General features: G+C 48.6%; 1 protein-coding gene and 2 pseudogenes across 1 annotated transcript in view; all 3 read right to left on the reverse strand.

Moving 5' to 3' along the window:
- Positions 1 to 22,115, reverse strand: part of LOC133915066 (protein GLUTELIN PRECURSOR ACCUMULATION 3) — an 87,947-nt gene that overhangs the window by 44,276 nt on the left and 21,556 nt on the right. The gene's annotated exons all lie outside the window — the stretch shown is intronic.
- Positions 190 to 14,379, reverse strand: LOC133913989 (protein transport protein SEC13 homolog A-like; annotated as a pseudogene).
- Positions 14,973 to 17,245, reverse strand: LOC133913990 (uncharacterized; annotated as a pseudogene).

The following is a 22,115-nucleotide window of genomic DNA, read 5'->3' on the forward strand; positions in this document are numbered from 1 at the left end:
TCATGCCGCTGCTCCTGGAAATATGAATCTGCTGCAACGGCATGGAAACAGCAGAAACAATCTCTTCCTATGTTCCACCTTGGTCACATGCAGGGACGGAGCCAGGCTTCGGCCAACCTGGGCTCCGGCCCCCTCTTGCCTTTCAGCTCACTGTCTTGCGTGAACAGTAACATGGACATGAACAGTATCCTAAGCGCCACCGCCCCTCTGTCCGGCCCCCTGCCATACAAATTTGGCTCCGCCGCTGGTCACATGCTGCCACTGCCCATCCGATTCATCCTTCCACAGGGTGATGTTGCTGTCACCGGCTGCGGCCGCAGACAGTAGTAGGTTCCCCTCCAAGGACAAGGGCAACCTCCACACTGGAGCCTCGAAGTCGTGCATCACCTTCCCTTCCCACTCGTCTCCTTTCACCTTGCTCCAGACGCGCTGGCGAAGGTTAACATCGCAAGGCCCAGAGTGCCCATGATAACACATCGCTCACGCAGTCCATGTGCATGTCCGAAATGCCCAGACCTTAACACCAGAGTCAAAACCACCCGGCGCGAGCTTCTGAACAAGCTGCCCCGAACCAACCCTCGATTCAAGTGCCCAAGAGACAGACATCACCCCAACAGGGTGTGCCCGATCAATGCTCGCAGTGTCCCATCCTCCACCAAGCTGGTTGGACTCTTGGTCATTACAGAGACAGTACCGTCGGAAGATCCACAGGCTAGGCAAAGACCAAGCTCATCAGGAGTCCAAGCAACCTGAGTTCACAGAGCATTTGTGGTAGGCAAAAACATGTGCCTGAGATCATTACCCAGCTGCACCCTCCTTCCAAACTATCACATGGTCATCATAGCCGTAGGGTGCAAGAATCGAACCGTACTTGGGATAGGCCCATCGAACGCCACACGGTGTCACAGTCGACGCCTCAGTCAGTGGAGAGGATAAACAAGGAGCGGGAGGCCAAGCTGCTACCAGGCATGGGCCAGAAGGGGGAGCGCGAGGTGCAAGAGTGCCCAAGCCCAACTCGCGATACCCGTCGGGCTAGTGGGCCGTGTAAAGTGAGAACCGTGATGTTTAAAGACTCATGCGCGAGCGAGCGTGGGACTCAACTGAGAGCAAACGACCAAAAGCTAATATAGTTGTCCTCCTTCTCTCTCGTCTTGCTCCTATTTTTACTTCTTCTACCTCCAATTCTTTTCTCTTCTCTGATCCCTACCCTTCTTGGATCGATTGAGAATGTGTCAAATTTCTAAAAATTTATTCCCCTTTTCCCCCTCCTTATCTCTCTTCTCTCTCTCCCCGTGACCCGACTGTCACCGTCGCTGCCGCACCGCGCCGCGCCGTCCTGTCACCGCTCGTCAGCAGACCTCGCGCCCCGCGCCGTCTCGCGCCCCGAGCCACCTCGTCCCACGCGCTCGATCCGTCTGAAAGGACAATGATGTCGCCTAGAGAGGGTGAATAGGCGTTTTTACAAAAATTCAACCCTTTCTACCGTTGGCCTAAACTTGCAGCGGAATATAAACTAACGAGTTTTTCACAAGAGAAAAATCTAAATATGCTAGGCTCAACTAGTGCACAATCACCCTAAATAAGTGTGGAAATTACAATCCTAAGGTGACAAAAATTACTCAATTCTAGCAAGAGATATGCAATAAAACTTAAATTGAAAAAGGCTGAAAATACTGTTCATATGCCTGAAAACACTGTTCACCCCGGAGTCTCCGATGTAGTCCGGATACTCCGGTGTGTACAGGTCCGGAAACTCCGGTAAAGTCCGGATTCTCCGGTTTCTGTACAGAACAGAGCCCGAAACTGAATAAAATTAATGAGTGGAGAGTTCTAGCTCAAACCAAGTGATGTCGTGTGTTCCCGGAGATGATTCCCAGTAGATTCACGAAGAACCTACACTCAAATACACACAAACAAGTAGATCGAGCAATATGCACAAAGATTTGAGCAAGAACATAAAAGTAAGGAAACAATAGAGGAGACACAAAGATTTGTTTCCCGAAGTTCGGATTCACCACCGTGAATCCTACGTCTCCGTTGAGGAAGCTCCAACGAGCCGGGTCTCTTTCAACCGCTTTCCTCGATCCACTAGCTTTATCTCTTCTCTTTCGGAGGCGAGATCGACCTTCACAAACTTTCCCGCGGCTCACCACACGCGCGGGAGCTCACCGGGCAACACCTAGCCGGCTAGGAGGCTTCACCTCCAAGAGTAACAAACGCAATCGAACTTCTTGCCGAGAACTCAAGTGCTCAAGAATGGATTTTAGCTCGCTTGCACTCAATCTTCCAATCTCTCAACCCAACTCACTTTTCTTCTCAAATCACACACTAGAATGGAGTGGGAGAGGTTCTTTTGGCTCTAAAAATGTGTTCTTTTCGTGCCCTTTCAGCAGCCCCAAAGGATGGGGTGAGTGGGGTATAAATAGCCCACTCCAAACAACTAGCCGTTACTGTTTTTGACAGAACTGGCCGGAGTATCCGGTGAACACCGGAGTATCCGGCCCTAAATCCAAATACGGCGTCAGAACGGTCACAGAATGTGTCAGAACTAGCCGTTACGCTCTTTTCTGGACTTTTACCGGAGTATCCGGCCTACACCGGAGTCTCCGGTCGACACTTAACCCAGAAAACACCCCCGGAGACTTCCCGGAGTCTCCGGCCACTCCAGGTACCGGAGTATCCGGACTTCACCGGAGTATCCGGACTTCACCGGAGTCTCCGGCCTTTCCAGGTACCGGAGTCTCCGACCTACACCGGAGTCTCCGGCCACAGCACAGCTGACTTCCGAAAAACGGCGATAACTTTTGATCCCGGAGTCCGATTTCGACGATTTTGGACTCTATGGAAAGCTTATTCAGAGGGCTACACATCCCAACTGAATTCATGACCTAAAAGACATAGGACAAATTAGGAACACTCCAAAACCCATTTTGGACACTTCCGCACTTTCCGCTCCGGACTCTTAACAACAAACTCTCACTTTGGGTTTGGTTGGGAACTCTTGAGCACTGAGACACGACAATTAGCTCACGTTGCATCCCTCTTAATAGTGCGGCATACCTATACTCAAATTCAAAGATAAAACTCGTTTGAACCACTTTGAGCATTTGAAAACTTTCAAGTACCGCTTCTTTTTCTTTCAAACCTTGAGGGTTGCCAACTTCCATATATTCTTTACTCCATCTCTTCTTCTGCATATGATTGATGTGAATCATCCATAGCTTCCCATGGCCTCGCACGGTCCATCGGCGCAAAGCCTTCACTCGCTCTTCACCACCGCCTTGGTCCTTCGGCGCCAAGCCATTTGCTTGCCCTTCACCACGGATGGTCCATCGCAGCCGAGTCTTGCTTGCCCTTCACCGTCTTGCCATAGAAAACCACTTTGTATTCGACATCTTCAAGGAATTCACTTTTTCATATATGGAGTCCACTCTTGTTCTTCACTCTTGGCATATATGATTTCAATTCAACTTATGCCTTTTTATGGATCCTAACCCCAACTCACTCTCAAGCACAAAGCACATGGGTTAGTCCATAAAACCTGAATGACAACATTTATACCTTAAGTTACTTGATCTTCACAAGTAACTTATTAGCCTTCACGCATATTGTCAATCTTCGTATAGAACCTAACCCCATTCATTATTAAACACATAGCACACGGGTTAGTCCATAAAACTCTATTAACAAGTCATACCTTTAGTTACTTGATCTCCACAAGTAACTTAGCCTTCAAGCTTATTGCTAATCTTATTGAGCTTCTTAATCTTCTTATGAGCATCACCAAGAGCTCATTTATCTAGATGCATATTTCTCCTCCATGCATCACATCCGAGCATCACCTAGAGCTCATTCATCTTGATGCATTTTCATTCTCCCCATTCACTTAAAGCTCATGCATATCTCATCCATGCATCACCTATGGAACAATCTACTAACAAACTCAACACCATTGTTAGTCCATAGGTATTGTCATTAATTACCAAAACCACACATAGGGGCTAGATGCACTTTCACCGTCGCCGCCGTGCTATAAAAGGTGATGAACAGTGTCTTCTTCTCCCCACCTCACTCCCACTCTCTCTCTCCCGAGCCCCTCCGCTCCCCGCCGCCTCTCTCTCCGAGAACCCCCGCCGCCGGTGAGCTCCCCAGTCCCTTCTCCTCTTCCCTCTCCCCAAAGCGTACCTGGTCTCTTTCGTCGCCGGTCGCCGCCACTTCTGTCGCCGGCCGCCGTCGCTTCCCGTCGCTGGGCCGCCGTCCTTCCGCTGCCAGCCCGCCGGCCTCCCCGGCCCCGGCCCGCCGCCGCCCTCAGCCGTCGCGCCGCCGCCAGCGCCACCGCCGCGTCCCTTCCTCTCTCTCCCTCCCGTTCTCTCTGCTGCCTGAGCCGCCCCTCTCCACTCTCTCTCTCTTTTAACTCTCTCCCCTCTGTGTAGCTGACAGGTAGGCCCCTTTGCTAGCTGAGCCGAGCCGCCCATTTTAGCCTGAGCCGAGCCGTCGAGCCCACCGACAGTCGAGCCTGAGCCGCAAAATTGAGCCGAGCCACTGAGCTGTGAGCCGAGTCTAATCCTGAGCCGACTCAGCAGAATATTTCTGGAATATTCTCCTCTTTTCTTTTTTCTGAATTTTTCTCCCGGCAAAATTTTCGAAGCCCGTTTCTCCTCCGTCCTAACTCTGTTTTCATCGATTCTTCCACCGATATTCATCTAAATTCGAGATCTACCCAATCATATCAATTTCATAATTTTTGTAAATTGTTTGGTCATTGTTTTAATTGTTTGATTGATTGTGCCTATGTCGTTGTTGCGATTATTAGAGGAAGGAGCATTCGAGGAAGACCCCGAGGATCCGGAGTTTGAAGAAGGAGCAAACGAGGACTTCAACGAAGGCAAGTCCTACAACCGTTGATCATATTGATCCTATGTTTTTAAATACAACCCGTAGAGCCGTTGTTTCAAACAATAGGAGTATGCATGATTATATTAATAGTTGTGATCTTTAAGAAATGCTAGAATAGTTATGACCCAGCTTGTTTATCCTATGCCTTGTCATTGTTATCTTTATTCCGTTGAAATCTTAGAAGGATCTCAACATCAACTATAATGATTGTTGGACGAATGCTTGTTTACTAGTATGCTTAGGATTGCTTTGCTCAAAATAAAGAACTAGATTATTTACATGTGATAGTTATGCTTTACAATGTGAAGTGATGTGTGCTTGGTGCGTGTGCGTGTAAAACTTGTGTTCTTGGGAAAACTCTAGAGTAGTGTTGACGAGGGTGAGTAAGGTGCCCCACGAAGGTGGGAACTACCTTGGAGCAAGGTTCGCCTTTGTGGTGTTCTTGCTGGGAGACTCTTATCTCGGTCGTATAAGGACCGGTTCGCTGTGACATCTCACCTAATATTCACTCGTACAACCACATGGCCTGTATGGGCAGGACTTGACCTAACCCCTCTGACTTAGTGCGGTACCCACCCGGAGGCCGGTAGTGGCAATGGGGACCAGGAGAAGACTTAGGTAGTGTGTAGCCCAAGGTCCGGCTGGTGATATTGTTGAGGCTAAGTCAAAGCCTTGGGATTGCTAAGTGGTCCTTCCCGTGAATCTTCTAAGGCCCCTGGTATCTTAGTGCCCCCTGGGTGGATATTGTGGCTTCGTTGTGAGGTCGTTGCGTCTCATTATGACGACCTCACTAGTTGCTAAGGTGGGAGCCTGTGCATATCTTATGGGTAAAGTGTACAACCTCTGCAGAGTGTTAAACCTATCCGAATAGCCGTGTCCTCGGTCAAGGACATGCTATGGTTTGGTCACAATGATTAGCTTTTCGGCGTGAGTATCTCCTTGGTGTGTGAGTGGGCTGTGTGCCCGTGTTTTCAAAAAAGAAGGGTTTTAGCTTTGTGCCCTAAGCTTCCTGGACTGTGTGTCCACTGGCAAAGTCTTGTGGGAACTGGCGGGACGGATGTATCTCCCCCAGGGCCGTCAACCCCCATAAGCTCAACATATATGTTCTCTTCGGAAATATTTTTATTAAAGTTAGTCTTTGCAAAATGAACCCTGCATCAATAAAATTAGCTTTCCGTAAAACCTAAAAGACTTTACAGCCTTATCTTGATCTACCCTTAAGCATTTAATTTTTCCCCTTAAGGTAGGACTTGCTGAGTACCTTATGTACTCACACTTGCTAATTGTGGATCCAGATAATCCAGAGGCTGACTTTGTTGAAAAAGAAGATGAAGATTAGAGAAGTCGATTTCGTCTGCACTCAAGCTGCCTGTAGGGCTTGGGTCGCTTTTATGTGTTTCCGCTGTGTTTTGAGAGTTTGCTAATTTATGCCTTCGAGTTTCTATTATAATGAACTCTGTATTGTACTTTATTATCGTATTTATTCGATGTATGACTATAAATCTATTTCTGTTGAAGTTCATATGTACTAGCTACTGATCAGAGACTGATATGAGCTACACGAGATAACTTCAAAGAAGGAGTCCGACAGAATGTAACAAATTGGTATCATAGCCGTTGTCCTAGAGCCACCAGAGTACATGTGCAAGCCACAATACCAGACTCGTGAGCAACGGAAGGCAACGGAGAACTAGAAGCAACTGGCAGAGATCGGCAAGGCGTTGGTGGTCTTGTAGGAGTCTAGCAAGACTCTGCTCGAGACCATGGCAGACCTGACTAGCTGGAGGCCGAAGATTGACTTGACCATGGAAGCAGTTCGAGAAGAGCTCAAAGAACTACGCCAGCAAGTCTCGCAGCTTGACCGTCTTGATGGCGAAGCCTTCGATCTGCCGCCGCTGATCGCCACACCTCCAATGCTGCCTTCACCGATCATGATTAGGCCATTACTGTCAAGTTATGGTCGTGCGGAGTGCGAGTCCTCCGGTTGTCGCAAGGATGTCGCACTCGGGCCTTCGTGCCACCACGTGGATCACTGGAACCAGGGGTCGGCGAATGGGTATTTTTTTTCCCATGCCACCTCCGGATAGGGGTAAGAGCTATTCCCGTGAACCTGTTCGACCTTTTGATTCCAAGGGGGAGTTTCAGCATTTTCGGGGCGCGGGTGGATTTTTGATCAATCAGCTTCCCCGAATGGATGTCCCTTCTTTTGATGGAGAGAATCCTCGGGCATGACAGTGCAAATGTGAGGCTTATTTTCATGTGTTTGGGGTTCATGAGGAGAATTGGGTGAGCATTGCTACTCTTCATTTGGGTGGGAGCGCAGCACTATGGCTGCAAGCCAATCCTTCTGTGCAGTTCCTGAATTGGGAGAGATTCAAACAGTCGGTGAGCGATAAGTTTGGGAGTGGGGAATTCCAGAGTGTGTTGAGGCAGATTTCCCATCTGAAACAAATGGGAATGTCCATCAGTGCACAGAGCGATTCAGTGATCTTATGTACATTCTTATGGCACTACACAATTCCTGGGATTCCCAATACTTTATCACTCAATTTTTAGATGGGTTAAGGGAAGAAATTAGAGCTCTAGTTGTTTTACATCGCCCCTCGGATTTGGATACTGCGATCTCGCTTGCTTGTCTGCAGGAAGAAGTGCTGGAGCATTCGCGTCCGCGTGATCATCGCCGGGTGGAGCACAATACTGCCCACTCTTCATTGCAGACGGGGTTGCCACTACCACCACCCCCACCCAGATCACAGAGTTCCCCTATGGCGCCTGCGGAGGATCGTCGGGGGGGGGGGGGTGGAAGGCACTCGGATTCCATCCATTGAAGACAGATTGGAAGCTTTGCGAGCACACCGGCGCTCCCAAGGCCTCTGTATGAAATGTAGGGAGAAGTGAGCCCGCGATCATCAGTGCGCTTCCAACATACAGTTACATGTTGTCGAAGAAATGTTGCAATTCTGGGCAGGTCAGGAGCAACAACCACGGAGTTCAGATGATGAACAACTGATGTCTATTTTTGAAGCTGCAGTAGCTGGTACAGATGGGCCCAAGGCTATTCATTTGCTCGGATTCATACAGAAGCATGAAGCGTTGATGCTCATTGACTCCGACAGTTCACACAGTTTCATCAATGACAAATTTGCTATGCACTTATATTGTCGTCGACGGTCTATCACACCACTGATAGTACACATTGCGGATTGGGGCATAATGAGCTGTGGCCAAGAGATAGTGTACATGGTGGGTTCAAGGCGTCTCGTTCTGTACTGATCTTAAGGTGCTGGTATTAGGTGGGTATGATGTGATTCTCGGTATGGACTGGTTGGAGCATCATAGCCCCATGGCAGTGCACTGGAAAAATAAGGTCCTGGCGTTTGATTATCAAGGATGGCAAGTGATTTTGCGTGGGCACAAACCTCAGTCTGGTCTGGGCGATATGTTGTCTGCAGTCGATGTGTGGAGTTTGGTGCGGTGAGACGCTATCTCTGAATTGGTGCAACTTTGTCCAATCCAACTTGATCTCCACTACGGCCCAGATGAGAAGAGGGGGCCTTTGCCAGAGCAAGTGGCTCAACTGTTACTGGAATTTGCTGACCTATTCTCGATGTCGACTGGTTTGCCGCCGCGCCGGAATTATGACCATGTCATCCCTTTGATCCCTGGTGCCAAGCCGGTGAACCTTCGACCCTACCGTTATAGCCCGGCGTAGAAAAATGAGATCGAGAAGCAAGTCGTCGAGATGCTTGAGCAAGGAGTCATAAAGGAAAGCCACATCCCGTTTACATCGCCAGTCCTGCTTGTACAGAAAAAGGACGGATCGTGGAGATTTTGCATGGACTATCGTCGGTTGAATGCAATTACGGTCAATAATCGCTTTCCTCTCCCAGTAATCAATGAGTTGCTTGATGAGTTAGCAGGGTCTTCAGTCTTTTCCAGTCTAGACATGGGAGCCGGCTATCACCAATTTCGCATGCATCCCGATGATAAACTGAAGACTGCTTTCAAGATGCATAATGGGCATTACGAGTTTCGGGTCATGGTGTAACACCCTACTTTACAACCAAGCCTATTTATTAAAAAAAGGAAAATTTTGGCAGTATTTTCTCTATAGAGAGGTATAACTGACCAAAAGAAATATCATAGACAGGCAGAAACAGATATAACCAGCATATATATAGAGTCCGCCACGACGCTACCAGCGTCGTACCACAACATAAACAAAAACAAACGACGGACCATCAGACACACCACTTGTATACACCGGTTGAGCTATTGACATCGTGATAAGTTAGTGTGTGCAGCTACCGAGATCCATCCCCAAAATGCACGTCAACATCTAAACATACCTGTAAAGAAAACACGGGTGAGATTCAAAAATCTCAGCAAGTGAAAGGTACTTTAACAAAAAGCTATTTAGCCACAGTTGAATGTGCTAACAATTCTAAATAGAAACTAGTAACGAAACAGACCGCCAACACTAGGAGAAACTGTTATGACTAAGCAAGTCCAACGATAACATTAAACATTTTAACATTCAGTTGGTATAAGCCTTCAGAGCCGCATATATATCTATATACACGCTAACTAAAGGAAATAAGATTTGATATGAATAATTCATTGAATTTCACAAGAAGACATAACCATGCACATGTCATGCTCTTCTCACCCTTACCCCTCCTCGGGTAACGTAAGGGTGTGCACCGTACCCCTCCTCGGGTGACATACGGTACTGTACCGGTACGGTCGCGGCCAGAAGACGACGACAAACTTCCAATGCATGAGACGTATATGTATGACGTGCTTCAAGCATAACCAACATAACTTCCGGAATATGCTTGAGACTTCAAAAAAAAAACATTGCATACAACACTAATGAACAACTGCAGAATGGCATATCGTGCCTACTGCACTTCATAAATCAATCATCGAGTAAACTTCTGGAAACGTAAACAACATAGTACTCAGCCCAGAATCAGTCATTCAGATTAGATGAATGCACTGTAATTAAAGAATGTAGGCAACCCAATATTAGGTTAAAGCATAGTCATACAATACATTCACTTGCCTTTACCGACGATGAAGAAAATTCGATCAAGAACGTCCGAAAATAGTACCACCTGTACAGGCATACTATTAGAACTAAAACACATTTAAAACACATAAAATATGAAGCGTCAATCCTACGCCTGAAAATGTCGCGTATACGCCTATATTTCGAAAAATCGAACAGAAAACCGTATCACATGAAATGATACATTATTTCCAATTCAGAGTCGAACCAAAATTCTCACTAATTAGACTTCGCTTCGATGAACGAAAAGAATACTTCGACTCGAATGTCGTATCTTCGAATCAATAATGATTATCGAAACGAAACAGACTATTAATCATATGAAATAATACGACAGGAATTGATTAATTTAATTTAGTCCAACCACAAACATCTAAGAATTACTGAGAAATCACATTCGAAGGATTGATGACGAATCCGACGAAATTCCGAAATTTCCTATTTTTCCCTTTTTTCCTTTTCTCTTTTTCTTTTCTTTTCTTTTCTTCTTTTCTTTTCTCTTTCCTGGCTTCTCTCCTGCGCTGGTTTGCTTGCTTCTCTGTGCTTGCTTCTTCTCAGCTGCTAGCACAGAGGCAACGACGGGCTGCTTGCTTGCTTCTTCACGGCGGCTGGCGCAGAGCGAGCGCGACGCCACGCATGACGGCGCGACGGCGGCGCAGGCGCAGGCGCGCGGCGCGCGCAGCAACGGCGACGGCGTACGGCAGCGACGCGCGCACGCAGCAGCAGCCACGGTGGCGTAGGCGCGCAGCGCAGCGGCGAGGCGCAGGCCGGTCAGGCGGAGGCGACGGTGGCCGGCGGCGCGCAGCAACCAGTGGCAGCGAGCGGCCGGCGCGGCGGATGGCAGCGTACGGCGCGAGGAGCTCGGCAAGCAGCGTGCTCAGCAACGAGGAGAGAGAGAAAGGAAAACGGTGGAGACGTCTGGATGGATCGGCCGGTACTTATCTTCTTTCTTTTTTTTTATTTTTTTAAAAAAACAACGAACGGTTTAAATTTATTGGGCTTGCTACGGGTCATAAAGTGCTCGGAACGGACATATGAATAGCAAAATGGGTTCGTCTCGACGAGATGAACGCAACCATAGTCTCCGATTGTCCATACGAGCAACGGATCAAAAAGTCAAATTTTGGTCAAAACTCTCTTTTTTTTTTCTCTCTCAAAAATTTGGTATTACACATGGCCTATGGGCTCATTGGTGCACCGTGACATTTCAGAGTGTCATGAATCGGATCCTAGCCCCTCTGCTGCGCAAAGGAGTTCTTGTGCATATGCTGTGCCAAGTCTTTCAAATCCTGGCAGCCAACAAACTGAAGATCAAGCAATCGAAGTGTGCTTTTGCTAGGCCAAGTCTCATGTATTTGGGCCATGTGATTAGTGCTTAAGGCGTAGCTACAAACCCAAAGACAATTCAAGCAGTACAACAGTGGCCGGTGCCAAAAGGTACTAAAGAGGTGTGTGGATTTCTGAGTTTAGCGGGATATTACCGCAAATTTGTGCAGCATTTCGGATGGATCAGTCGTCCTCTTACAAATCTCTTGAAGAAGAATGCAATCTTCCATTGGACCGCTGAGCATCAGGAGGCGTTTAATAAACTGAAGATGGCGCTTATCTCAGCTCCTGTGCTGGCCTTGCTCGATTTCTCCCAGCAATTCGTTATTGAGACTGATGCTGCAGACAAAGGCATTGGAGCGGTCCTTATGCAGGAGGGCCACCCAATCGCATTTTTGAGCAAAACTTTGGGTCCGTGCAATCAAGGTTTATCCACTTATGAAAAAGAAGGGCCGGCAATCATTCTGGCGGTAGATCATTGGCGTCAATACCTCATTCATGGTGAAGTTCTGATATGTACAGATCAAAAGAGCCTTATCCACTTATAGGATCAGTGACTTGATACGCCCTGGCAGTAGAAGCTTATGACAAAGCTGTTGGGTCTTCAGTTTTGGTTGATGTATAAGAAAGGGCAAGATAACAAGGCCGCCGATGCGTTGTCCCGCTGTCCAATGGGAGTAGAAACAGAAGCGTATGCCTTTTCCTCAGTTGTGCCTGCTTGGTTAGAAGCTATCAATGATGGGTATCAACATGATGGCGACACTCAAAAGATAATCGCTCAGTTATCTATAGCCGGTACATCCCTGAAAGATTTCAGCTTGCAAGATGGGATTGTGCGCCACAAGGGCGAATTTGGGTCGGCTGCAACCAGAAAGTTCAGACTACAATTCTTGAAGCGCTACACTCCAGCCCAATTGGCGGGCACTCTGGTTTCCAAGTGACATATGCACGAATTCGCAAGCTGTTTTCCTGGACGGGGCTCAAACAGTGTGTTCGAAACTATCTTGCAGCCTGCGCAGTCTGTATCCAAGCAAAATCAAAGCGCGTTCGGTACCCGGGTATGCTCCAACTGCTTCCAGTACCTGATGCGGCGTGGTAGGTCGTATCTCTAGACTTCATCGAGGGCTTGCCTCGCTCCGCCGGCTTCGATTGTATCTTGGTCGTCATCGACAAACTGACAAAATATGCTCACTTCTTGGCGCTAGCGCACCCTTTCACTACGGGGTAGGTTGCTCAGCTGTATCTTCAGAACATCTACAAACTCCACGGTATAACTCAATCCTTGATTTCGGATCATGATTGTGTTTTCACTAGTATGCCGTGGAAGGAGTTGTTCAAGCTGGCCGACACTACCCTCTGTATGTCTTCGACATACCATCCGCAATTGGACAGGCAAACCGAGCACGTGAATCAGTGCCTCGAGGCGTATTTGCGCTGTTTCACTCATGCTTGCCCCCGCAAATGGTATTCTTGGCTTGCCTTAGCCTAATTTTGGTATAATACTACTTTACATTCAGCTATTGGTTGCTCCCCTTTTGAAGCTTTATATGGTCATCCACCTAAGCACTTTGGTTTGACTGACATATCAACTTGTTGTGCTCCTGATCTGGCCCAATGGCTTACTGACCGTCAGTTGCAGACCAACCTGCTGAAGCAGCATCTTGAGCGCGCTCGTCAGCGCATGAAAGACCAAGCTGACAAAAGGCGTTCCGAAGATCGTTCAATATTGGAGATTGGGTTTTCCTCAAGCTACAACCCTATATCCAGTCCTTCATTGCTAATCAGGTTAACCATAAACTCTCATTTCGATATTACGGTCCCTTTCAGGTTGAAGCTCGCATCGGAGAGGTTGCCTACAAGTTGAAGCTCCCAACAACTAGCAAGATCCATACGGTGGTACACGTGTCTCAGCTGAAGAAGGGTCTTCCTCCTGCTATGCCGGTGCAAAGTGCTATGCCGGATCCATACAACAGCGAGGAGGTCGTCCCATCGACACCTGACAAGATCCTTCGGTGGCTTCTGTATTGCAAGGGCTCCCGGGCGGCTCGCCAGGTGCTCATCCAGTGGTCGGGACTACCTTCGGAGATGGCGACATGGGAGGACGAAGCGGAGTTGTGCCACCGTTTCCCGTTTGCAGCGACTTAGGGGAAAGCCGCGACCCAAGGACGGGGAGATGTCACGGTCGACGCCTTAGTTAGTGGAGAGGATGACCAAGGAGTGAGAGGCCAAACTGCTACCAGGCATGGGCCAGAAGGGAGAGCGTGAGGCGCAAGCGTTCCCAAGCCCAACTCGCGATACCTGTCGGGCCAGTGGGCTGTGTAAAGTGAGAATCGTGATGTTTAAAGACTCGTGCGCGAGCGAGCGTGGGACTCAACTGAGAACAGACGACCAAAAGCTAATACAACTGTCCTCCCTCTGTCTCTCGTCTTCCTCTTGTTTTTGCTTCTTCTACCTCCAATTCTCTTCTCTTCTCTTCTCTGATCCCTATCCCCTTCTTGGATCGACCGGGAATGTAACACACAGGACCAGAATTTTTTTAGACGTGGGGACGAACCCCAATTTCAATTAATGAAATCAACATCGTTAGGTGTCTTGTAACCATGGAAAAAAATTTCGGCCGAATTTCGGTCCTATCGATTACCTCCGATATTTGGTGTTACCGGTCAAAACCAGCTGAAATTATTCAAATTTGAATCAATTTTGATTAAATTCATTGATTTTAGTCATTTTTTGTCCAAATTTTTGAAGAATTTCGAACCGAATATTTCTGGTTTTCGGTCTTAGCGGTCTTACCGGTGCCCCCCGATTTTTTTTTAAATCCAAATTTTTTTTCCATGCTTATAACAATAAGTTCATAACCGAAAAAGATAGAACAAAAGATGAAAAGACATCACGCTAAAACAACAGCTACAAGGACGGCCAGTGAGGGTTGCAAGCAGCAAGGATGGGGCGGATGCACTTCCAATGTTGATAATCTTCACAGTGGTGTCTGAAGAGGCTGTCACTAGGCGCTTCCCGTAGTAGTCAGTTGCCAAATCATGGACCATGTCCTTGTGGTCTAGGGCCATCTTCTTTGGCGACATAGTTCCAACCCAATTTTTGCCCCTGCCTTGACAACCGCCTTCCTAGTCCAAGCTGCGATCAAATTGGAGCAATGAGTTCGATGCAGAGCAGGTGGTATAATTTACTGTATAGGTAAAATTTGCATAAGTGCACCCAAGATGGACATAAACAACAAATCAGTAAAGGAAAAAAGATACAGGGAATTCATGCATTATTACCATTATATATGATCTCTCTTAATGCAGTGAACATCAATATACAAAAGTATAGAGAAAAAACCAATCATTATATCAGATTTACTAGGTTGAAAAATTGTTCGGTAGTCTTATGGTTCACAATCGGCACTTTCAACTACATGGATCAAACACTCTCCAGGGGTTGGTTCCCTCTCATCACAGCAGCAGAACAAAGCTTTGTGGAGTATAAATCTAAAATTACCTAGAGAACCACTGGAACAAAAACAGTGCTAAAAGCATCTTATATCACAACAGTAACTAGAAGTACTCCCATTGAATCTTGTAGTATGTGCAGAAAGTTTCACAACAATGCGACTTGTAGTATGTTGTGCAGCTTATGATTCGATTTCCTGATTGAATTTCAAAAGGTTACAGACTTACAGGTCTAATACACTTCCTAGGTAACTGATATCTTCCTCGGGGAGCCAAGAAAGGTGTGTAATTTCCTTATTTTTGGCTCACATTTTTCGAAGGGACATAGCAAAAGAAACTGTGCTTTGAACAGACAATGCCATTTAGAAGAACCTCTTCAAGCCGAAACTATTGAATTCTGCTTCAACTCCAGGTTGCTGCCAACCAATGTGACGACTATAAAGGTAAGTTTTCGAAATCAGTATCATATGACTGAAACTTAAGCTCAAGTATGAAGCTCATAAAAGGTAACAGGAAATGAAACTAGTATACACTACACAGAGCTGTTGAATCTATTGGTAATAATTAACATATCAGAGATTGGTAAATAACTAAAAAAAGAACTATTCCCAACTGAGATGTCACCTCTAGACAGAGAAGTGCTTGCAAATGAGGAATACTCTACAGAAGCAAATTTATAGGCACATACTGAAGTAAACCTCTGGAAGATCAATTGACAGGAACCATCAATGCACCAACCAAGAAGATGCACAAAATTGGGCCTTTCCAAGGCTGCCTTATGCGGATTATCCACTAAGGCGTTAATGCATTAAGATGAAGCACACATCTTCGCGTGGTTATACTGCAACGACAGGTTCAGCACAAGATGCAACCTCCTGCACACGATGATAGTGCCTGATGGCACATGCCAACACTGCTCCTTAGTGCCTTAAGACCGCAAACACCTATTTTCCAAATAGTCAGTTAGTACAAAAGTATGAAAAAAACTCAACATCACGTTATGTTGTAAATTTGTACCCTGTTGTAAGACACTTCATTTGAGTAAAGTCAGGTGGGCGCTTTCATTTACCCAAAAAGGAATAAAAAATGAAGCACACATGGGAGCATCACTTCGAATCTGTGTTTGGACTCCTTGAAAGGTGGCACAATGCAACCAGTCGAACTCCAAGATCCCACACCATTGTGGTACGCTGCCAAACGTGAATTTGTATAATAACTAAGGAATCTCATCCTTTTTCCCTCTTTCGATAGCCCCTTTATAGTAGAATTGCTAAAACAAATGGCACGGCAATGCCATCCCATTCCACACCAACTGCAGAAATGCTAATCACACCCAAAATAATGCTCCAATTCAAACAAATTGCTAATGGATTTGTGGATGCTAAGCATCGGCAGCAGTGACCTAGGTTTAGTCCCTCGATTACTGATTAGGTGCCACCGTGCCACTGCCGTAGGAGAGGCAAATTCTCACCTGGAATCGACAGACGTAATAGTTGTCGCCGTAGGCACTGTGGAAGTGTTCGAGGGGCTTGATGCCGGGGCATGAAGGCGACGCTGAGGTTGACGAGCGCGCGCACCCAGTCCGGCCGCAGCAGGCACAGGTTCCACGACACTGACAGGGTCCAATCCCCGCACATCTAGCCACTTCGCCAAGTCTTTCGCTTCGTCAGTTAGTTAGTTAGATGTTCAGTGAGAGTCTATAACTTTGTTTTCCGCTCTTTTCGTCAGGGTAGCTTTGTCAGTTAGAGGTAGTCAGTCAGTAGCGTCAAGCGCGGCACGATCCTGGATTGTGGGATGGCGCAGTCGTGAGTGATCGTGGCGCGCATTGTTAGAGGCCTCGCGGCCCTTTTGTATTTCTGTATTTTTATAATTTTACTCCTCCTAATAAAAAAATCGATAGATCTCTTGCCGTCCGTTCGAAAAAAAAAATTATTAGAGGCCTAAATGGCCATGATCGAGTTGTTATTTTCCTATATAAGGTACAAATCTTCAGAAAACGCTGCAACATCAACAGCACCAAAACCAGAGCAATCTTCAGAGTTCTGAATATTCAGTTATTGTAGCGCGTATTTTCGGCAACAGACGGATTTCCGTCAGGAAGCAGAGAGAGCTGAGAGCTGTGAGCTGAGCGATCCAGAGTTCCGAGCTGATGTTCTCCAACAGACACGATGCGCCCCAGTCATGCCCAACCGTGAACACACTCGCCGCAACACTAACACATCGACCTCATCAAATTTGGGGCCGCACGTGTGGGTACCTGGTGGGGTGGGAGGCCGTCCAGGAGCACGACGAGGTCTCCGGCGATGTGGAAGACCGTGTAGGAGGCAGGGATCATAGGCGCGGTGGTGCCGCCGTCGCCGCGGAGAGCGGCCAGGTACCCCATCCGGTGGCGCCACGCGCATCACAGCTCCGAGAAGCCGTGCACGAACAACACCGCGGGCGCTGCGCCACGTGCATCGAGATGCCGATGGCCTCCACATGCCGGTGCCCTCCACATGCCGGTGCCTCAGTTCTCACCGCCGCCTCCGGCATGGCCACCCTCCGCTCGACCGCTTGGACGCCAGGGTCGCTATCCATCCGCAGCCGCGCCTTGCGCACAGCCGAGCGGCAGTGCCCGCGCGCAAAGGACCAGAGTCTGCCGTGCCTCGTGCCGCCGCCGCCGCCGGGGTTCCAAGGCTTTCGTCGTCAAGGGCCGGACGCGCTGCTCTTCCTCCCTTCCCGGCGGGTGGCGTTGAATGCCTGACACGGGCGGACGTTATCTCATTTACCGTCCACTGGTCGGTATTTCATTTGACGTCCACGCTGGTTAACTTAGAGCTATCTGATCCGTATCGTATGGTCAAGATTAATCAGGGGACCGCCACCCACACCCACCCAGCTTGCGGCCACGGCAGCAAACGCACGAGGACGAGGACGACGACGACGACATTGCTATTCGCGGACAGACTGGAGCGCGGCGTGTCAGACGACCGTGCGGCGACGGCGTGCCTAGAGACAGAACAAATGCCGGGAGGCGGCGAGCCCGCGGCGGCGGCGTTCCAGGAGACAGAGCCACATAAGGCATGCTTGGAGGAGAGCAGACAGACGAGGTGGACGGCTGCATGATGATCGCGGAGAGCCTGGACCGCAACCTGTTAACCACAGCACGGCCTCGGAGTACCAAGGCGCAAAGCACGTGCCGGGACCGGGAGAAGAGACTCAGCTCGCACCAGGCGCCGGCCGTTTCACCGAGGAGCCGCTGCTGCAGCAGGGCATCGCGTGCCAACTGCTGACCGAGACGGACAACAACTCCGTGCTGCCGTGCGCGGTTTCGTCCAGACGCCACACAAGATCGAGTTCGTCATGGATGCCAGGGTAACCGTTGAGGAGTTGCTCGCTTCTTCGGCGCACGGCGAGTGCAGCGCCTTGCCAAGCCCACTAAATGACGAGGAAGACGTGATGGTGTATGGCTTGCCGTGTCCACCGATGGCTCGTGCCTTTGTCAAGCAGCACCTCTCGGCGCCCCCTGAGCCCCATTTCATCCTGCTGGCGTCGAGTACCTCCTCATGGCAGCGTCCCATGCACCATATGATAGCGAGCTCCACGATCGATGCGAGTTTTGATGCATAGTGTGTAGTAGCTTAGGCGTTGCCCCAAGGCAACAAGTTATACACATTCATTTGTTGTTTCGGATAGTTAGCACGATTGTATGCATTCTTTGCTTGCTTATGATTCATTATCGTGAGAATATGAGTGATGCTATTTATCATATGCATGTTTTTTTATATTTTTCTTCAGTTGATCAATCTCAGCCATTTGATAAAGATCATATGGTTATCCTTCTTTCTTCCTCCTCCCGACGATTTCATCCCCTCCCACCGCCCGCCGCGCAACAACTCTTGCAACAACTTTTCCTCCATGGCTCCCTCGCCCTGCCTGCCTTCAGCCGTTTCCAGTGGCTCTTCTGTCGTCGGATCCGTGCCCGCCGCCCACCGCCATGCTAACCTGGCTCCGCCGGGCTGCATCTTTACCTCCTCCGCCGCCGACACCACCCACCAGCTGTCCTCCACTGCCCATGGCCGACGACGTCCCCGCCGCCTCGCCGCTCTGCCCCTGCGCCCATGCCCATGCCCGCCTCCTCCTCCTGGTCTACCTTCCTCCCTTGAAGCCTCTTTTAAGTCCGGCAGCCATAGAGGACTCCCCATATCCTGAAACCCCTAACCCTGCTAGCGGCCACCGTCCTTCGTTGCCTCTCACCTCCTAGGCGTGTGAGAATATATGATTAAAAAAGCATACACTATTGTTGTTTTTCATAATCATTTTTTCCTAAAATCATGAGATTTTTAGGTTTGGCGGGAGGGGCCTAGGGTGGTGACAAGTGTCGGGTGGGGCACATCAAGGTGGCGAAGTACAGTTGGTGGCCATGGTACTGGTGATGAGGGAGGCAAAGCATCGTTGGGTTAGTGTGATAGAAGATATCGACGATAGATCCAACTATAGGAGATCTACTGGAGATAGAAGGAGGGAGCGACTGAGTGAGATGGAGAGAGAGAGAGAGAGAGAGAGAGAGAGAGAGAGAGAGAGAGAGAGAGAGAGAGAGAGAGAGAGAGAGAGAGTTGAGGGCTTGAGGCTAGAATAGGAATAAAGCATGAGAGGCGATGGATGGAGATCTAGTGGTCCATGAGTTTCAACTTTAATATCCTTTGTTTTCAATTGTGTGCACTATAGCATTTTTCTTTTAGAATCAGGTTAGCGGTGTTATATAATTTTTTTCCCCTTCCTTTCAAATCATCGTAAAATTGATCATCTTGTGCTTTGATTGTTTTGTTTTGTTGATCTGGGGTTCTAGGAATGCATAACAGGATTATATGCACCAAACACACGCATGCTTACACACTAGCGGCCACCTTTTGTTGGTCGCAATGGTTATGCAGGAATGACGTCGTCCTTAATAAGAGAAACTTTTCTTTTCCTTTGCAAGTTATTTTTACTTGTACGCACTGGGTCTGTACGTGGTATGTGCTACAACGGCAGGAACACCACATGTTGGTTACAACGACATGCGCACACTTGGATTGAGTGGCCAATGAGCTCTTGACCCGTTTTGGATGGAAGTCTAGACTTCTGTCGAAGATTAGTGCCCGACAATATATCCGTAATTAAACAGGGGTATTGTCGATGTAAAGAATAGGGAGATCCCCTGTTCTGTGGGCCCACACCAGCAATAGTCCGTTGGCAGTAAATATACCAAAAGCTGACTTCGGCACGCACGTCTGGCAGGGCTTGCGCGACCAATCCCCTGATCGTAGAAGGAAACCCCACGACAAGCCCTTGCTGGTCGTGAGGCAGGTATTCACGTAACCAATCTAATCTCATTTAATGCTACTTTCTTGTAGAAAACGTTGATCACGCTCCCGTCAACTGGAATACTCCGAACACATTATAAGGAATTAACCCTCGACAGTTGGCACGCCAGGTAGGGGGCGCGTTTTCGTGTTTCGGTAAGTGTTGATAACCTGATTGGGCTACCCTTGGCTGCATCCACGACGATCACTAAGTCCTGTTCCGAGGACCCCGGACTCCGTGAGGTGTTCGTCATGAGATATGACCTAGATGAGCCCGGTATGCTCCAAGCTTGGGATACCAAAACAGAGTCCGAGGACTCCGTAACCCAACGAGAAGTCTGCATGGCAGCCGATACAGCGGGGAACAGCGGAGGTTCTCGTCCCCCGGGCACCGGCGGTAACCCCCAGGCCATACTCCCAGAGGGAAACCCACCCGGTGCTAAACAAGGAGGCGCTCCGATACAGCTCCAACAACTATAACGCTACCCAAAGGAGCGCCTGCCGAGGGAGCAGCCCTTGAGGGCATCACCGCCTAGGCCTTCGCGTCACATGAATGTCGGGGGCTCCCTCCCTCGCGATATTTCACCGCTCCGTGGTCAGCAGCTTGACTTCGACACCATGATGCTGGCACAAAACATGCAGACCGTACCGGATGCTTCTTAGTTAGCCACCTGTGGCAATACCAAAGGGTTCACCGGTGGCGTCATGGCTGCACGACCTTACTCTCATGGTAGAAACCACACGACGCCAAGTCACGGTGGCAAAGACCACGCCCATTTCTGGGACTGACGACGGTCGTGGTCGCCAGGAATCGCAGCAAGCCCCGTGGTAGGACAAATCCCGTGCCCCCACTATAACGGGGGGAGGGTACTAGGAGAACCCTGTCGCATTGGGATAGCCAAACCCCTGACTTGCATGACTCTCTTCGCCAACGTGACCTCCGCAGCATGATCCAGGGCCAGAGGGACCGTAGGATAAGGGCAAGCGGCCCTATCGCTCGCCTCCCCCTCGCAGGGAGGCGTCGAATTCCTTCATCCTGTCGCCAGGACCTCGTGATAGTTGTCTCTCTCCCAGAGCACATGCGGCCGCCCATCAGACGGTGACTCCCCGTTACAGGATAGGGTGCAACGCCTTATCAACCCTGTTGCGAGAGGTGCACTGGCCAGACAAGATTCGGCCAGTCCTAGCTGAAAAGTACAACGGCTCTTCTAACCCGAAGGAAACTCTTTCTGTATCGAGTTGATCCCCATCATAAGAAAATACCTAGGATGTAGGACTATTATCCACCGGGAGGCCTGAACCTGAATAACCCCTTGTGTTCTTGAGTTCATCATCATCATCACACACACACACACACACACACCCATTCGTAGGAAACGTTGATCATGCTCCCGTCGACCGATATACCCCGGACACATTGTCAGGGATTAACCCTCGATAGGTACCTTCGAGATCAGGGATCGAAAAGAAGACAAGCGATGTATACAGGTTCGGGCTTCCGGTTGGAGTAATACTCTACGTCCTATGTAGATGATGGTGTACATTGAATGTCTCAAGTATGAGCAATGTGGCTAGACCTATTACAATGGAGCAGATCAAATCTAAACTAATCAAAGGTTGAAGTCGATGAGTATCTCTGATGGCTATGGTCTTGCTGCTGCTTACGTTGTGTTGCATATGCCTTGGTCCCTTCCTAGGGGTTTGAGTACTCGCCTTATATAGGGATCCTGACGCTGTCCTGGGTCTAGCCATAGTCGATAGGGAATCCCTTATCTCGTCGACCAAGGCAAGGCAATCGAATCCAACCTGGATACTAGTTGTAATCGAGTCGGTTAACTCGATCAAGACCTTCCTAGTATAGGTTTTTGAAATCCCCGAGTATACTGGGTCCTGCAGATTCGGGTCCGCAATATCCTGAGTTGTTAAACATGTGTACGATGTAACCTGTTAATATATGATGTACTCCTTATGCGTATATATACTATAGTTAGATATTCGATAATAGCCCCCTAACTTTACTCAGCAGGGAGGGCTTCCACAAGC

The sequence above is a fragment of the Phragmites australis genome, chromosome 4 (genome assembly GCF_958298935.1).
Source record: "Phragmites australis chromosome 4, lpPhrAust1.1, whole genome shotgun sequence".
In the NCBI taxonomy this organism is placed as follows: domain Eukaryota; kingdom Viridiplantae; phylum Streptophyta; class Magnoliopsida; order Poales; family Poaceae; genus Phragmites; species Phragmites australis.